Below are 11,770 nucleotides of genomic sequence, written 5' to 3'. Positions count from 1 at the left end.
TTAATACGCCTATTTAATAAGCCTATTTAATAAGCCTATTAAATTAGCCTATTTATTAAGCATATTTGATGAGCCTATTTAATAAGCCTATTTATTGAGCCTATTTAATAAGTCTATTTAATAAGCCTGTTTAATAAGCCTATTTAATAAGTATTTAATGAGAATATTTAATTAGCCTAAGTTGCTGAATAAGCCTATTTAATAAGCCTGAGTTGCTGAAATAAGCCTATTTAATAAGGCTATTTAATAAGCCTAAGTTGCTGAAATAAGCCTATTTAATAAGTCTAAGTTGCTGAAATGAGCCTATTTAATAAGCCTAAGTTGCTGAAATAAGGCTATTTAATAAGTATAAGTTGCTGAAATAAGCCTATTTAAAAAGCCTAAGTTGCTAAAATAAGCCTATTTAATGAGGCTATTTAATAAGTCTATTTAATAAGCCTATTTAATAAGCCTATTTAATATGCCTATTTAATAAGTCTATTTAATAAGTCTATTTAATACGCCTATTTAATAAGTATTTAATGAGCCTATTTAATAAGCCTATTTATTGAGCCTATTTAATAAGCCTATTTATTAAGCCTATTTAATAAGCCTATTTAATAAGCCTATTTAATAAGTATATTTAATAAGCCTATTTAATAAGCCTATTTAATACGCCTATTTAATAAGCCTATTTATTAAGCATATTTGATGAGCCTATTTAATAAGCCTATTTATTGAGCCTATTTAATAAGTCTATTTAATAAGCCTGTTTAATAAGCCTATTTAATAAGTATTTAATGAGCCTATTTAATAAGCCTGAGTTGCTGAATAAGCCTATTTAATTAGCCTGAGTTGCTGAAATAAGCCTATTTAATAAGCCTATTTAATAAGCCTAAGTTGCTGAATAAGCCTATTTAATAAGCCTGAGTTGCTGAAATAAGCCTATTTAATAAGGCTATTTAATAAGCCTAAGTTGCTGAAATAAGCCTATTTAATAAGTCTAAGTTGCTGAAATGAGCCGATTTAATAAGCCTAAGTTGCTGAAATAAGGCTATTTAATAAGTCTAAGTTGCTGAAATAAGGCTATTTAATAAGTATAAGTTGATGAAATAAGCCTATTTAAAAAGCCTAAGTTGCTAAAATAAGCCTATTTAATGAGGCTATTTAATAAGTCTATTTAATAAGCCTATTTAATAAGCCTATTTAATAAGCCTATTTAATATGCCTATTTAATAAGTCTATTTAATAAGTCTATTTAATACGCCTATTTAATAAGTATTTAATGAGCCTATTTAATAAGCCTATTTATTGAGCCTATTTAATAAGCCTATTTAATAAGCCTATTTAATAAGCCTATTTAATAAGTCTATTTAATAAGCCTATTTAATACGCCTATTTAATACGCCTATTTAATAAGCCTATTTATTAAGCATATTTGATGAGCCTATTTAATAAGCCTATTTATTGAGCCTATTTAATAAGTCTATTTAATAAGCCTGTTTAATAAGCCTATTTAATAAGTATTTAATGAGCCTATTTAATAAGCCTGAGTTGCTGAATAAGCCTATTTAATTAGCCTGAGTTGCTGAAATAAGCCTATTTAATAAGCCTATTTAATAAGCCTAAGTTGCTGAATAAGCCTATTTAATAAGCCTGAGTTGCTGAAATAAGCCTATTTAATAAGCCTATTTAATAAGCCTAAGTTGCTGAAATAAGGCTATTTAATAAGTCTAAGTTGCTGAAATAAGGCTATTTAATAAGCTTAAGTTGCTGAAATGAGCATATTTAATAAGCCTAAGTTGCTGAAATAAGCTATTTGATAAGTCTAAGTTGCTGAAATAAGCCTATTTAATAAGCCTATTTAATAAGCCTAAGTTGCTGAAATAAGCCTATTTAATAAGCCCAAGTTGCTGAAATAAGCCTATTTAATAAGGCTATTTAATAAGCCTAAGTTGCTGAAATAAGCCTATTTAATAAGTCTAAGTTGCTGAAATGAGCCTATTTAATCAGCGTAAGTTGCTGAAATAAGCCTATTTAATAAGCCCAAGTTGCTGAAATAAGCCTATTTAATAAGGCTATTTAATAAGCCTATTCAATAAGCCTATTTAATGAGGCTATTTAATAAGTCTATTTAATAAGCCTATTTAATAAGCCTATTTAATAAGCCTATTTAATATGCCTATTTAATAAGTCTATTTAATAAGTCTATTTAATGCGCCTATTTAATAAGTATTTAATGAGCCTATTTAATAAGCCTATTTATTGAGCCTATTTAATAAGCCTATTTATTAAGCCTATTTAATAAGCCTATTTAATAAGCCTATTTAATAAGTCTATTTAATAAGCCTATTTAATAAGCCTATTTAATAAGCTTATTAAATTAGCCTATTTATTAAGCATATTTGATGAGCCTATTTAATAAGCCTATTTATTGAGCCTATTTAATAAGTCTATTTAATAAGCCTGTTTAATAAGCCTATTTAATAAGTATTTAATGAGCCTATTTAATAAGCCTAAGTTGCTGAATAAGCCTATTTAATAAGCCTGAGTTGCTGAAATAAGCCTATTTAATAAGGCTATTTAATAAGCCTAAGTTGCTGAAATAAGCCTATTTAATAAGTCTAAGTTGCTGAAATGAGCCGATTTAATAAGCCTAAGTTGCTGAAATAAGGCTATTTAATAAGTCTAAGTTGCTGAAATAAGGCTATTTAATAAGTATAAGTTGATGAAATAAGCCTATTTAAAAAGCCTAAGTTGCTAAAATAAGCCTATTTAATGAGGCTATTTAATAAGTCTATTTAATAAGCCTATTTAATAAGCCTATTTAATAAGCCTATTTAATATGCCTATTTAATAAGTCTATTTAATAAGTCTATTTAATACGCCTATTTAATAAGTATTTAATGAGCCTATTTAATAAGCCTATTTATTGAGCCTATTTAATAAGCCTATTTATTAAGCCTATTTAATAAGCCTATTTAATAAGCCTATTTAATAAGTCTATTTAATAAGCCTATTTAATAAGCCTATTTAATACGCCTATTTAATCAGCCTATTTATTAAGCATATTTGATGAGCCTATTTAATAAGCCTATTTATTGAGCCTATTTAATAAGTCTATTTAATAAGCCTGTTTAATAAGCCTATTTAATAAGTATTTAATGAGCCTATTTAATAAGCCTGAGTTGCTGAATAAGCCTATTTAATTAGCCTGAGTTGCTGAAATAAGCCTATTCAATAAGCCTATTTAATAAGCCTAAGTTGCTGAATAAGCCTATTTAATAAGCCTGAGTTGCTGAAATAAGCCTATTTAATAAGCCTATTTAATAAGCCTAAGTTGCTGAAATAAGGCTATTTAATAAGTCTAAGTTGCTGAAATGAGCCTATTTAATAAGCCTAAGTTGCTGAAATAAGGCTATTTAATAAGTCTAAGTTGCTGAAATAAGGCTATTTAATAAGCTTAAGTTGCTGAAATGAGCCTATTTAATAAGCCTAAGTTGCTGAAATAAGCTATTTCATAAGTCTAAGTTGCTGAAATAAGCCTATTTAATAAGCCTATTTAATAAGCCTAAGTTGCTGAAATAAGCCTATTTAATAAGCCCAAGTTGCTGAAATAAGCCTATTTAATAAGGCTATTTAATAAGCCTAAGTTGCTGAAATAAGCCTATTTAATAAGTCTAAGTTGCTGAAATGAGCCTATTTAATCAGCGTAAGTTGCTGAAATAAGCCTATTTAATAAGCCCAAGTTGCTGAAATAAGCCTATTTAATAAGGCTATTTAATAAGCCTATTCAATAAGCCTATTTAATGAGGCTATTTAATAAGTCTATTTAATAAGCCTATTTAATAAGCCTATTTAATAAGCCTGTTTAATATGCCTATTTAATAAGTCTATTTAATAAGTCTATTTAATGCGCCTATTTAATAAGTATTTAATGAGCCTATTTAATAAGCCTATTTATTGAGCCTATTTAATAAGCCTATTTATTAAGCCTATTTAATAAGCCTATTTAATAAGCCTATTTAATTAGTCTATTTAATAAGCCTATTTAATAAGCCTATTTAATAAGCTTATTAAATTAGCCTATTTATTAAGCATATTTGATGAGCCTATTTAATAAGCCTATTTATTGAGCCTATTTAATAAGTCTATTTAATAAGCCTGTTTAATAAGCCTATTTAATAAGTATTTAATGAGCCTATTTAATAAGCCTAAGTTGCTGAATAAGCCTATTTAATGAGCCTGAGTTGCTGAAATAAGCCTATTTAATAAGGCTATTTAATAAGCCTAAGTTGCTGAAATAAGCCTATTTAATAAGTCTAAGTTGCTGAAATGAGCCGATTTAATAAGCCTAAGTTGCTTAAATAAGGCTATTTAATAAGTCTAAGTTGCTGAAATAAGGCTATTTAATAAGTATAAGTTGATGAAATAAGCCTATTTAAAAAGCCTAAGTTGCTAAAATAAGCCTATTTAATGAGGCTATTTAATAAGTCTATTTAATAAGCCTATTTAATAAGCCTATTTAATAAGCCTATTTAATATGCCTATTTAATAAGTCTATTTAATAAGTCTATTTAATACGCCTATTTAATAAGTATTTAATGAGCCTATTTAATAAGCCTATTTATTGAGCCTATTTAATAAGCCTATTTAATAAGCCTATTTAATAAGCCTATTTAATAAGTCTATTTAATAAGCCTATTTAATAAGCCTATTTAATACGCCTATTTAATAAGCCTATTTATTAAGCATATTTGATGAGCCTATTTAATAAGCCTATTTATTGAGCCTATTTAATAAGTCTATTTAATAAGCCTGTTTAATAAGCCTATTTAATAAGTATTTAATGAGCCTATTTAATAAGCCTGAGTTGCTGAATAAGCCTATTTAATTAGCCTGAGTTGCTGAAATAAGCCTATTTAATAAGCCTATTTAATAAGCCTAAGTTGCTGAATAAGCCTATTTAATAAGCCTGAGTTGCTGAAATAAGCCTATTTAATAAGCCTATTTAATAAGCCTAAGTTGCTGAAATAAGGCTATTTAATAAGTCTAAGTTGCTGAAATGAGCCTATTTAATAAGCCTAAGTTGCTGAAATAAGGCTATTTAATAAGTCTAAGTTGCTGAAATAAGGCTATTTAATAAGCTTAAGTTGCTGAAATGAGCCTATTTAATAAGCCTAAGTTGCTGAAATAAGCTATTTGATAAGTCTAAGTTGCTGAAATAAGCCTATTTAATAAGCCTATTTAATAAGCCTAAGTTGCTGAAATAAGCCTATTTAATAAGCCCAAGTTGCTGAAATAAGCCTATTTAATAAGGCTATTTAATAAGCCTAAGTTGCTGAAATAAGCCTATTTAATAAGTCTAAGTTGCTGAAATGAGCCTATTTAATCAGCGTAAGTTGCTGAAATAAGCCTATTTAATAAGCCCAAGTTGCTGAAATAAGCCTATTTAATAAGGCTATTTAATAAGCCTATTCAATAAGCCTATTTAATGAGGGTATTTAATAAGTCTATTTAATAAGCCTATTTAATAAGCCTATTTAATATGCCTATTTAATAAGTCTATTTAATAAGTCTATTTAATGCGCCTATTTAATAAGTATTTAATGAGCCTATTTAATAAGCCTATTTATTGAGCCTATTTAATAAGCCTATTTATTAAGCCTATTTAATAAGCCTATTTAATAAGCCTATTTAATAAGTCTATTTAATAAGCCTATTTAATAAGCCTATTTAATAAGCTTATTAAATTAGCCTATTTATTAAGCATATTTGATGAGCCTATTTAATAAGCCTATTTATTGAGCCTATTTAATAAGTCTATTTAATAAGCCTGTTTAATAAGCCTATTTAATAAGTATTTAATGAGCCTATTTAATAAGCCTAAGTTGCTGAATAAGCCTATTTAATAAGCCTGAGTTGCTGAAATAAGCCTATTTAATAAGGCTATTTAATAAGCCTAAGTTGCTGAAATGAGCCTATTTAATAAGTCTAAGTTGCTGAAATGAGCCTATTTAATAAGCCTAAGTTGCTGAAATAAGGCTATTTAATAAGTCTAAGTTGCTGAAATAAGGCTATTTAATAAGTATAAGTTGCTGAAATAAGCCTATTTAAAAAGCCTAAGTTGCTAAAATAAGCCTATTTAATGAGGCTATTTAATAAGTCTATTTAATAAGCCTATTTAATAAGCCTATTTAATATGCCTATTTAATAAGTCTATTAAATAAGTCTATTTAATACGCCTATTTAATAAGCCTATTTAATAAGCCTATTAAATTAGCCTATTTATTAAGCATATTTGATGAGCCTATTTAATAAGCCTATTTATTGAGCCTATTTAATAAGTCTATTTAATAAGCCTGTTTAATAAGCCTATTTAATAAGTATTTAATGAGAATATTTAATTAGCCTAAGTTGCTGAATAAGCCTATTTAATAAGCCTGAGTTGCTGAAATAAGCCTATTTAATAAGGCTATTTAATAAGCCTAAGTTGCTGAAATAAGCCTATTTAATAAGTCTAAGTTGCTGAAATGAGCCTATTTAATAAGCCTAAGTTGCTGAAATAAGGCTATTTAATAAGTATAAGTTGCTGAAATAAGCCTATTTAAAAAGCCTAAGTTGCTAAAATAAGCCTATTTAATGAGGCTATTTAATAAGTCTATTTAATAAGCCTATTTAATAAGCCTATTTAATATGCCTATTTAATAAGTCTATTTAATAAGTCTATTTAATACGCCTATTTAATAAGTATTTAATGAGCCTATTTAATAAGCCTATTTATTGAGCCTATTTAATAAGCCTATTTATTAAGCCTATTTAATAAGCCTATTTAATAAGCCTATTTAATAAGTATATTTAATAAGCCTATTTAATAAGCCTATTTAATACGCCTATTTAATAAGCCTATTTATTAAGCATATTTGATGAGCCTATTTAATAAGCCTATTTATTGAGCCTATTTAATAAGTCTATTTAATAAGCCTGTTTAATAAGCCTATTTAATAAGTATTTAATGAGCCTATTTAATAAGCCTGAGTTGCTGAATAAGCCTATTTAATTAGCCTGAGTTGCTGAAATAAGCCTATTTAATAAGCCTATTTAATAAGCCTAAGTTGCTGAATAAGCCTATTTAATAAGCCTGAGTTGCTAAAATAAGCCTATTTAATAAGGCTATTTAATAAGCCTAAGTTGCTGAAATAAGCCTATTTAATAAGTCTAAGTTGCTGAAATGAGCCGATTTAATAAGCCTAAGTTGCTGAAATAAGGCTATTTAATAAGTCTAAGTTGCTGAAATAAGGCTATTTAATAAGTATAAGTTGATGAAATAAGCCTATTTAAAAAGCCTAAGTTGCTAAAATAAGCCTATTTAATGAGGCTATTTAATAAGTCTATTTAATAAGCCTATTTAATAAGCCTATTTAATAAGCCTATTTAATATGCCTATTTAATAAGTCTATTTAATAAGTCTATTTAATACGCCTATTTAATAAGTATTTAATGAGCCTATTTAATAAGCCTATTTATTGAGCCTATTTAATAAGCCTATTTAATAAGCCTATTTAATAAGCCTATTTAATAAGTCTATTTAATAAGCCTATTTAATACGCCTATTTAATACGCCTATTTAATAAGCCTATTTATTAAGCATATTTGATGAGCCTATTTAATAAGCCTATTTATTGAGCCTATTTAATAAGTCTATTTAATAAGCCTGTTTAATAAGCCTATTTAATAAGTATTTAATGAGCCTATTTAATAAGCCTGAGTTGCTGAATAAGCCTATTTAATTAGCCTGAGTTGCTGAAATAAGCCTATTTAATAAGCCTATTTAATAAGCCTAAGTTGCTGAATAAGCCTATTTAATAAGCCTGAGTTGCTGAAATAAGCCTATTTAATAAGCCTATTTAATAAGCCTAAGTTGCTGAAATAAGGCTATTTAATAAGTCTAAGTTGCTGAAATGAGCCTATTTAATAAGCCTAAGTTGCTGAAATAAGGCTATTTAATAAGTCTAAGTTGCTGAAATAAGGCTATTTAATAAGCTTAAGTTGCTGAAATGAGCATATTTAATAAGCCTAAGTTGCTGAAATAAGCTATTTGATAAGTCTAAGTTGCTGAAATAAGCCTATTTAATAAGCCTATTTAATAAGCCTAAGTTGCTGAAATAAGCCTATTTAATAAGCCCAAGTTGCTGAAATAAGCCTATTTAATAAGGCTATTTAATAAGCCTAAGTTGCTGAAATAAGCCTATTTAATAAGTCTAAGTTGCTGAAATGAGCCTATTTAATCAGCGTAAGTTGCTGAAATAAGCCTATTTAATAAGCCCAAGTTGCTGAAATAAGCCTATTTAATAAGGCTATTTAATAAGCCTATTCAATAAGCCTATTTAATGAGGCTATTTAATAAGTCTATTTAATAAGCCTATTTAATAAGCCTATTTAATAAGCCTATTTAATATGCCTATTTAATAAGTCTATTTAATAAGTCTATTTAATGCGCCTATTTAATAAGTATTTAATGAGCCTATTTAATAAGCCTATTTATTGAGCCTATTTAATAAGCCTATTTATTAAGCCTATTTAATAAGCCTATTTAATAAGCCTATTTAATAAGTCTATTTAATAAGCCTATTTAATAAGCCTATTTAATAAGCTTATTAAATTAGCCTATTTATTAAGCATATTTGATGAGCCTATTTAATAAGCCTATTTATTGAGCCTATTTAATAAGTCTATTTAATAAGCCTGTTTAATAAGCCTATTTAATAAGTATTTAATGAGCCTATTTAATAAGCCTAAGTTGCTGAATAAGCCTATTTAATAAGCCTGAGTTGCTGAAATAAGCCTATTTAATAAGGCTATTTAATAAGCCTAAGTTGCTGAAATAAGCCTATTTAATAAGTCTAAGTTGCTGAAATGAGCCGATTTAATAAGCCTAAGTTGCTGAAATAAGGCTATTTAATAAGTCTAAGTTGCTGAAATAAGGCTATTTAATAAGTATAAGTTGATGAAATAAGCCTATTTAAAAAGCCTAAGTTGCTAAAATAAGCCTATTTAATGAGGCTATTTAATAAGTCTATTTAATAAGCCTATTTAATAAGCCTATTTAATAAGCCTATTTAATATGCCTATTTAATAAGTCTATTTAATAAGTCTATTTAATACGCCTATTTAATAAGTATTTAATGAGCCTATTTAATAAGCCTATTTATTGAGCCTATTTAATAAGCCTATTTATTAAGCCTATTTAATAAGCCTATTTAATAAGCCTATTTAATAAGTCTATTTAATAAGCCTATTTAATAAGCCTATTTAATACGCCTATTTAATCAGCCTATTTATTAAGCATATTTGATGAGCCTATTTAATAAGCCTATTTATTGAGCCTATTTAATAAGTCTATTTAATAAGCCTGTTTAATAAGCCTATTTAATAAGTATTTAATGAGCCTATTTAATAAGCCTGAGTTGCTGAATAAGCCTATTTAATTAGCCTGAGTTGCTGAAATAAGCCTATTCAATAAGCCTATTTAATAAGCCTAAGTTGCTGAATAAGCCTATTTAATAAGCCTGAGTTGCTGAAATAAGCCTATTTAATAAGCCTATTTAATAAGCCTAAGTTGCTGAAATAAGGCTATTTAATAAGTCTAAGTTGCTGAAATGAGCCTATTTAATAAGCCTAAGTTGCTGAAATAAGGCTATTTAATAAGTCTAAGTTGCTGAAATAAGGCTATTTAATAAGCTTAAGTTGCTGAAATGAGCCTATTTAATAAGCCTAAGTTGCTGAAATAAGCTATTTCATAAGTCTAAGTTGCTGAAATAAGCCTATTTAATAAGCCTATTTAATAAGCCTAAGTTGCTGAAATAAGCCTATTTAATAAGCCCAAGTTGCTGAAATAAGCCTATTTAATAAGGCTATTTAATAAGCCTAAGTTGCTGAAATAAGCCTATTTAATAAGTCTAAGTTGCTGAAATGAGCCTATTTAATCAGCGTAAGTTGCTGAAATAAGCCTATTTAATAAGCCCAAGTTGCTGAAATAAGCCTATTTAATAAGGCTATTTAATAAGCCTATTCAATAAGCCTATTTAATGAGGCTATTTAATAAGTCTATTTAATAAGCCTATTTAATAAGCCTATTTAATAAGCCTGTTTAATATGCCTATTTAATAAGTCTATTTAATAAGTCTATTTAATGCGCCTATTTAATAAGTATTTAATGAGCCTATTTAATAAGCCTATTTATTGAGCCTATTTAATAAGCCTATTTATTAAGCCTATTTAATAAGCCTATTTAATAAGCCTATTTAATTAGTCTATTTAATAAGCCTATTTAATAAGCCTATTTAATAAGCTTATTAAATTAGCCTATTTATTAAGCATATTTGATGAGCCTATTTAATAAGCCTATTTATTGAGCCTATTTAATAAGTCTATTTAATAAGCCTGTTTAATAAGCCTATTTAATAAGTATTTAATGAGCCTATTTAATAAGCCTAAGTTGCTGAATAAGCCTATTTAATGAGCCTGAGTTGCTGAAATAAGCCTATTTAATAAGGCTATTTAATAAGCCTAAGTTGCTGAAATAAGCCTATTTAATAAGTCTAAGTTGCTGAAATGAGCCGATTTAATAAGCCTAAGTTGCTTAAATAAGGCTATTTAATAAGTCTAAGTTGCTGAAATAAGGCTATTTAATAAGTATAAGTTGATGAAATAAGCCTATTTAAAAAGCCTAAGTTGCTAAAATAAGCCTATTTAATGAGGCTATTTAATAAGTCTATTTAATAAGCCTATTTAATAAGCCTATTTAATAAGCCTATTTAATATGCCTATTTAATAAGTCTATTTAATAAGTCTATTTAATACGCCTATTTAATAAGTATTTAATGAGCCTATTTAATAAGCCTATTTATTGAGCCTATTTAATAAGCCTATTTATTAAGCCTATTTAATAAGCCTATTTAATAAGCCTTTTTAATAAGCCTATTTAATAAGCCTATTTAATACGCCTATTTAATAAGCCTATTTATTAAGCATATTTGATGAGCCTATTTAATAAGCCTATTTATTGAGCCTATTTAATAAGTCTATTTAATAAGCCTGTTTAATAAGCCTATTTAATAAGTATTTAATGAGCCTATTTAATAAGCCTGAGTTGCTGAATAAGCCTATTTAATTAGCCTGAGTTGCTGAAATAAGCCTATTTAATAAGCCTATTTAATAAGCCTAAGTTGCTGAATAAGCCTATTTAATAAGCCTGAGTTGCTGAAATAAGCCTATTTAATAAGCCTATTTAATAAGCCTAAGTTGCTGAAATAAGGCTATTTAATAAGTCTAAGTTGCTGAAATGAGCCTATTTAATAAGCCTAAGTTGCTGAAATAAGGCTATTTAATAAGTCTAAGTTGCTGAAATAAGGCTATTTAATAAGCTTAAGTTGCTGAAATGAGCCTATTTAATAAGCCTAAGTTGCTGAAATAAGCTATTTGATAAGTCTAAGTTGCTGAAATAAGCCTATTTAATAAGCCTATTTAATAAGCCTAAGTTGCTGAAATAAGCCTATTTAATAAGCCCAAGTTGCTGAAATAAGCCTATTTAATAAGGCTATTTAATAAGCCTAAGTTGCTGAAATAAGCCTATTTAATAAGTCTAAGTTGCTGAAATGAGCCTATTTAATCAGCGTAAGTTGCTGAAATAAGCCTATTTAATAAGCCCAAGTTGCTGAAATAAGCCTATTTAATAAGGCTATTTAATAAGCCTATTCAATAAGCCTATTTAATGAGGCTATTTAATAAG

Source organism: Petromyzon marinus, unplaced genomic scaffold, assembly GCF_048934315.1.
Source record: "Petromyzon marinus isolate PM22_M1 ecotype Great Lakes invasive population unplaced genomic scaffold, UKy_Petmar_22M1.pri1.0 PM_G_Scaffold_2, whole genome shotgun sequence".
Lineage (NCBI taxonomy): Eukaryota > Metazoa > Chordata > Hyperoartia > Petromyzontiformes > Petromyzontidae > Petromyzon > Petromyzon marinus.
This window is presented reverse-complemented; position numbering follows the sequence as displayed.